Genomic DNA, 8,017 nt, shown 5'->3' with positions numbered 1-8,017 from the left:
AAACGTTAGCAGTGTAATTCAGCTTCCAGGACTTACTGTAGTTTATGCATTTCTTCTAGTTTCCCAAGCTCCTTCTCTAGTTAGTGGAGACTAGATGGGCAGCTACAGAGGCAATTCTTCACACTGAACTTAACATCTCCTTTGTGGTCTTTCCTAGGCATGTGTTCTGGGTACTGGCAGAAGATTTGGAATGGGGTAATGTGACAAAAAGCAATGGTTTGCCCTCAGGGAGGTACATCTCTTGCACTGAGGATCGAGGGAGCTGAGGAAGGTACCTTAGATAGTCTGCCTACCTGCTCTGGACTCGTCAAGTTAGAGGAGATGAGCCCCTGTATGTTGAAACTTTAGAGCTTAAAGCTTTGGTGCTTAGACCTTTGGAGCTCAGACCTTTGGAGCTGGAAGTTCAAGCAATTCCTTGCTAAAATTGAAGCTTATTAAAACTGGTCTTGCATTGTGGGTAAGGACACTTATCAAGTAGATGTGGTGTTTTAAGTTACCTTGTTTCTGTAGCTCTACTGTAAGTTAGAAAAGGTCTGGACTTTGCCCTGAACTCTGAGTGATAGGATTGTCATTCCCTTTAACATTCACACAGGGCAGCAAAGATCCCTGCCAAAAGCAGGAGTATTAGAAATCATTGAGGTTGCTTTTGGCAGTAGCTAGCCTTGGGCTCCTCCAGAGCAGGTTGACTGTGGTAGATAATCAGTCTGTATTTCTGCAGAGGGGATCTCAGTGGTAGCTGCAGAGATACTTTCTCACGGGTTGTTCTTTTTCCTTTGAGAAAATGATCTTTTCATGTATACCCATTTTCCTACCAGAACAACGCGATAGGGTGCAATTGCTCAGGAATTTCTTTCCTTTAGTTCTGTATGGAAAGCCATTTATAAAGTATTATAATAGCAAAGGCATTTTGAAAAGCCATTGGGAGCTAGAAGTAGGCAGAAAATGACACCATGTCGTGTCCTCTGTAGCAGTTTGTGACAGGCTGATCATTGCTGTGCCTGTGACACGGGTCCTATTAATCCTGCTACACAGCACTATTGAGTGCATAAATTAAGTGCTGAGTGTCACTGAAGTTAATCATGTGCTCTGCTATTTGTGGACAGGAGCAGTAGCATTTTCAGGGATCAACTCCTACTGTCCTGTTGTTCTTAAATACCTGTTTTCATAATATATAAAGAGGTTGTTGTAATGTGTGCCACTGAGTGGTTTTCATAACCCCAGATATCATTCGGTATATTATATGTCCAAAAGTTGCAGGTTGAGCCTGCAGGCATAACAAGTTTCCCTTTAATTCTGTACGTATGTTAGCGTTATTTCTGTTTCGGTACACGCCACGTAGAGTTTGTGAAGGACTAATGCTACTGTAGAGCACAAAGTCTAGCTTCAATGTTTTTATTATTTTGAAATCTTACAATGAACCATAACTTTATGCAGTTGTCAACTGTAGAACCTTCCTTTAAGAGATTTAGCTTTCTGTCAAGACCCATTGCCAGCACTGTAAAACAAAGGGTGACCAGTCAAAATACGTATCCTTTGGCGCAAGAAATCCCCATGGCTCAGCCTGCATTCTCTGCATTGTTTATGCCATCAAGATACATCAAGATTTTGTCGACCCATTTTCTTTCTGGGGGCCTCCATGCGGCTCAGACGATGCTTACCAATTGCTTGTGTGCTTATTGCTAGATATTCGTGATTGCTGTCCACCTGGGGCGTAAAAATGAGCTGCTTGGGAACAGTGAGAGGTAGGTAGAGGTAGAGGGATGACTTTCACACTTCTTTGAGCTACCGAATACCTAGTGTGCTGGATCTATGGGTGAGCTTTACTCTTTCAAGAAGAAAATAATCTAAAATGTCTTTTTAAGCAGATTGCAAGGCAACATGGAAGTCTTTACTTTTAAGATTGATGGGGTTTTTTACTTCAGTGGCATCTGTGATGTCTTTTTTCTGACCTCATTGTAGATTATTTTAGTAGCCCATTTAGGGTAATCATTACTCAAACTCCTTTCTATTGCTTCCAAAACCCAGCTTTCCTGGCCTCGATAATTGTACCAACCTTTACAAATGTGAATTAGTTGTTGAGCAATTTAAAAAAATACAGAACAAAAGCTCTTAAATTATGATAAAAGTAAATTAAATTTAAGGAAAATATTACGTTGATACATCTGAAAAGAAGACAAGTCCTGCAGTGTAGCCAAGCCTTCACCTGTGTCAGTAAAGATTTGTGAAATACCTTATCTGAGTCAGTTGACCTTATTGTGAGATACTGCCCTTGAATCTGTTACTGAATTATTTAACATTTGTTCTTTTGTTTTTAAAGCAAGAGTCAATGCAAGGTATCATTTTAAATCAGCGTGCTAAAGTGTGCATATTCTGTATATCTAATACATCATTGTCTCTTGTTTCTGTAATGCATTTGCATTACTATGAATCAATTTTATTACGCTTCTCTAGAGACTATTGCTGCCTGCACGCTGTGATATATTTGCACTGTTGTAGATATATATACACATATATATAATTATATTATATAAACCATGTCTTTTTCAGGTTGCTTGTTACCTCTGTAGTTTACGCTTACTGGTACAGTGGACCTGAGTAAATATGTGGGATGTGGGGCATTCTGATGATATATTACAATAATAGAGAAATCTTTGTATATTTCTGTATACTTAATACTCGTAAGAAGAGATTTGTATGTGCATTATTTTCCAAACTAGGGCTTTGTTTTCTGAGAGTAGAGAACATTTATGATAATGTAACAAAATTCAAATAAAGTGTTATTATTTTCAGACAGATGCCTTTGTCCCTGTTCTCTCTCAAAGGGAAGTGGGAGGTGCGTTGGTAGTGACACATTTTCACTGCCTGCTCCTAGGTTCTGGCAGCCAGCAAGGACATCGAGTTGCCTGCTTCAGATGTACGTTCTGGTGGTTTCAGTTAACTCCCAATACAGGTAGGTTACAGAAATACCCAGTAAAAGTTCTTAAAAACATAAGTGCAGTCACATTGGCTCAGAGCAAAGGTCTGTATTGTCCAGTACCTGACAGGGAACAACAGCACCGCACAGGGAAGACTGCAAGAACAGAGCAAGCATCAGGGGGTGCTTCCCTGACAAACCCTACACAATTTGAGGACTTCCTGACCCAGTGGGATTATCTTTGTATTTTCTTGCCTTTGATGGATTTTTCTTCCACAGACTTACCTGCTCTTCATCTTGATCATGCTACGTGCAAGTGTCGGCAGATGTTCCCCATGCTCTTGCGTTACAGAAGGCAGTAAAGGATCATTCCCTCTTTACCTTCTGCTCAGCACTCTGGAATGTATAGATTTCCTCCTCCCCTTGTTCCCAGCTGAAGAGAAACCATGTTTTACTCTGACAGTCACAACTGTCCATTCCCCATTTTACAAAACACTGTTCTCCCTTGTTCAGCCACAGCACTCGTGCTGTGTTCCTCTGTGCCTCTGCAGCCATCTGTGCATTTCTGTCATCATGAAAGGTCTCAGCAGCTGGTTTAAAAAGCCAGTATTTCTCCTCTCGTGTTTGTCCTGAAGATCCATATTGTCCAAGAAATTACATGCTTAATGTTTCTGCCATTCTGAACAGTCTCCCAAAATATGGTCCATGAGGCATTGGGACTGCTGCTTCCTATTGCGCTGGCAGGGAAACTCTTGGGCAGAAAACTCGACCTGTTGAAGGCCATAAGACTGGCAGTGTCAGAAGAAGGGTTTCAATGTAGGTATCCCTTATTTTGCCATCTACTTTGGCTGGATGGCTTTTCATGCTACTAAGCTGTCTGTCCGTGTGTTGGATTTAAGGTCAAGCCTAGACAGCATCGCTGTCCTTGTGCCGCCCCTCCTGTCCACCACAGCAACAAAATTACCTGCATTGGTCACCACAGTTCAAGGAAAATGGCCAAAACTTTTACAAGTTAGTTAAGTGTCCGGTCCTAGATAACGTGAGCAGTGATGTTTAAAGGATAAATTACCCTAAGGATGCAGTAGGATTGCATTTTCAAAACTAGGGGCAAGACAATTTTGACAATTTTCTAATGATAACAGAGATCATACTCTATGTTATGTTTTATAGACCTGCAAATAATACTAGATTGAAGGAATTACGGTCCCAAAAACTAGATGCCTCCCCATGCCAACTGTCCATAGATCAGTAAGGGCAGAGCAGGAACAGGAGTCCTTCGTAGCCTGAGTGGCAATGTAAATTACTTTGAGTGTTTTATATTACTGTTAATGCTATGAAATAAGCTAACCATAAACTTCTCATTAGCAACGCTGCAAAAATTAATATACCTTACATATAATTACCATGCACTGTGTACTCTAAACGGATTCATAAAATAAAGAGCATTTGAAAACAAAGGACACTTTGAGTTGCATTTTGTAATAGCTATCCATTTAAAACCTGCTTCATAATGCAGGTTGAAAAGCATTGGAAGCCAGGGAAGCTGCTGTGGTAAGAATGATCACCTCTTTCAGCACGGGGGGTGTGCTGGTTTTGGCTGGGGTAGAGTTAATTTTCTTCACAGGAGCTAGTATGGGTCTATGTTTTGGATTTGTGCTGGAAACAGTGTTGATAAAGCAGGGATGTTTTAGCTACTGCTGAGCAGCGGTTACACAGAGTCAAGGCCTTTTCTGCTTCTCACACCGTCCCACCAGCGAGTATGCTGGGGGTGCACAAGAAGTTGGGAGGGGACAGAGCCGGGACAGCTGATCCCAACTGACCAAAGGGATATTCCATACCATACGATGTCATGCTCAGCATAAAAGCTGGGGGAAGAAGAAGGACGGGGGGGATGTTTGGAGTAATGGTGTTTGTCTTCCCAAGTAACCGTTACGTGTGATGGAGCCCTGCTTTCCTGGAGATGGCTGAACACCTGCCTGCCCATGGGAAGTGGTGAATGAATTCCTTGTTTTGCTTTGCTTGCCTGCGCGGCTTTTGCTTTACTTTTTAAACTGTCTGTATCTCAACCCACGAGTTTTCTCGCTTTTACCCTTCCGATTCTCTCCCCCATCCCACCTGGGGGGGGCGAGCGAGTGGCTGTGTGGTGCTTAGTTGCTGACTGGGGTTAAACCACGACAGGGGATACCAGGATCTGTGCAGTGCCCAGGTGAGCAATGAGCAGCCATTGAGCTGTCAGTTGCTAGCACTGACATTTTATCTTGGGAGAGCCTTAGTAAAGGGCTTGGCAGGGAAGTCTATGTTGCAAGCTCTATATACAGCAGAAAAGCTGTCAAGGACTGGATTAGTCAAATTGGCACTAATTGCATCAATTTCTTTTTTTTTCCTTCTAAATTTCTTAGCCTCATTTGGGTTCTTTTATTTTTTTCTGTGCCTTGAAGGTTTTTTCAAGATCTGTTAGTTTTTTATGCAATGTTAACTATGTGCAATGGCGTTGCTGGGTACCTGACATTTCAGTTTTGTGCGTGTGCCCACACACACATAATAAGGCTGAGACAAGAGTCAACACTTGGATCTCTTCCACAGATGGAAGATATCACCGAAACATGAAGCTGATCCATTGTCAGCCTCTGATTGCAAAAACACCCCTCAGAATTGACTATTTCCCCCTCTTCTTTCTAGCATAGGCATTCTCCTGTCCCACTGCCAGCTTGTCTGCTCTGCTGGGCAGGCTGAATAAAGCTCCACCTGTTCCTAGGACCTCCTTGCTCATTCCCACCTTCATCTGTAGAGTCAAATATTAAGCAGATTTCATGGCTTTATCAAGTCTTACAGGTGCTTTTCGTCCTTCTCCTGTGTGAAAATCAGAAAGTAGCCCCAAAGTAGAGAAGAAACAAAAGCTACATTTGCTCTTTCTGTGTGTTGAAACCTGTATCCCAAGTCCTGGTGAAGCATCCCTTGGATGGAGCATAATGCCAAGTCTGAAAAAGGGTAACAAGCAGGGGAAATCTTACCTCGTGGCCGGAAGGAGCATGTGTCCTGGCTGGGTTTTACCTCACAGAATCACAGAATTGTTAAGGTTGGAAAAGACGTGTAAGATCATCAAGTCCAACCATACCTACCAAATCTACCTTTCATGAAGCTTCCTGGAAACCCAACAGACCAAAATCATCAAACTGATGATACCTGCTTTCAAATAACTGTCAGTCCACTCCTGTGTTTAGTCAGACCCAACTAACTTTCATGGGCTTTGAACCCTGGGAATTTTGTAAAGTTTCTGCAACAAATTCAGCAACGAAGGTGTTTGGCTCAGCTCTAGTGAAATGTTTTGATTCAAGAATTCCAGAGTTTCTGAAATGAAATTGTGGTATTTCAGCACTAAATCCTTCAAAAGTTCTGTTTTCCAAAACAACCTTTTGTTATGCTCAGAGATGGGAGAGCATGTTGAAGGAAGCCTGGGAGACCTAACTCGGAGACAGATGGGAGCAAGACCCTGCAAGAGCCTGTCTTTGTCTAGCGTCTTCTCTGAGGGTAATTTCTGGGTACAACAATGGGTATACAAAGGGTGCTCACAAAGCACAAGAAGTTATTATAGCTAGATGAATAGATACACTAGTCTCCAGCAGAAAAGTACTTTGTTTTCTTCCCCTGCTCACCTCTGATAGGCACACAGAAATTTTGCCATTCACTAGCAGGGGGACTAGCACCAAATGACTGCAAACACTTGAACAAAACAAAACAGCATCCTCTTCGATAGCATCTGTGAGTGCCACTAGTTAGTTCTAGCACTTGAATGTATTATGCTTTGCAGCACACATGTTTTAAAGCAAGGTCTATCTGTTTGGCCGTTGTCTTCTAGCACTGAGGACACATTTGTAGCCTCATCCTCCCATTGTGTACCTGGTGGAGTATACTGGGACAAGGACCGTGCATGCTGTCCTAGGTAGTCAGGCAGCTCACGGTTTTGTATACTGACACTGGCAGCTTTCAAATGCTTTAGAAGAAGGCTCAGAGGGGGAAAAAGAAGTCTACAAAGTAATAATGGACTGTTCTGCCCAAAGAGGACTTCTGTTTCTGGCAGAGGGCTGCTTGGGAAACTCTCACCTGAGAGCTTCTGAAACTCTCACCTGAACTTTGCTCATAAGGAAGGTTTTGCAACCCGCATCTCAGAGCAGTGAGTCCCCCTTTTTGGACTCAGCCTGTCAGCGAGGGCAACCTCTTGGAAACTGAATCTAGGTCCTGAGATCATCATTCTGCCTGGTTTTAACACAGGGAATCAGATTTGGTTCTTGTGTTTTACCTTCTGCTTTCCAAACTGTTTAACGGCATCATGGTCAAGTTTTCAAGCTTTAGTAAAACCGATAGCTTGTTAGAGACTTGTGGTAGAACCGTGTGATTTAGCTGCTCTCAACAGAGGAAGATTTCCGTTTCTGTATTCTTTTACACTTTGGTTTAGCACCTTGTCTGAAACCTTCCTTTTGAACGGGAGCTTTGCCAGAGGAGGTGTGTGATACTAGCTGTAACAGGAAGCATACCCTTTCCAGAGACTTTTGAGAATGGGATCTGAAGTAAGTGGGCACATTAAAATACACATTTTTGGAGGTGTTTTCAGTTATATCCCTTTTTCGCATTGCTACAGGTTTGTTCTTTGTTGCCAGCACCCATCTGCTCTGAGCTCCTTGTCTGTCCTAATTTTCTCCCCTGTTAATTCTCCATGTCAGCCAAATACAGCTTTCCTCCATTGCTTCAAAATGAATGATTTCTGACACCTTTTCCTTGGCTACAATTGCTTTAAAAAACAGTAGAATATCCTCACTCACTGAACAACCATACAGGCAATCAATCTGCAATGTCAAACATTTTCTATTCAGCCTTTATTAGAAGCTGAAGCATTGGTTGCACACGGTTGTCATGATTACAGACAGTTCAGGACTACCAGGCCTTTGTGATGTGAAACGTCATTCAACATCTGCGTAATAGCCTCATCAGCATAAACGCTTTGTGTCACAGAGAATTGATTCCTGTTACGGTAGCACCTTTGCTGACGAAAATCGTGTAGCTGACCTACTTTTTTGTCCCCCAGAAAACTGTTCAGAACTTTGTTTA

This window comes from Gavia stellata, chromosome 1, assembly GCF_030936135.1.
Source record: "Gavia stellata isolate bGavSte3 chromosome 1, bGavSte3.hap2, whole genome shotgun sequence".
Lineage (NCBI taxonomy): Eukaryota > Metazoa > Chordata > Aves > Gaviiformes > Gaviidae > Gavia > Gavia stellata.
The sequence above is the reverse complement of the archived record's forward strand: the minus strand, read 5'-3'. Positions refer to the sequence as shown.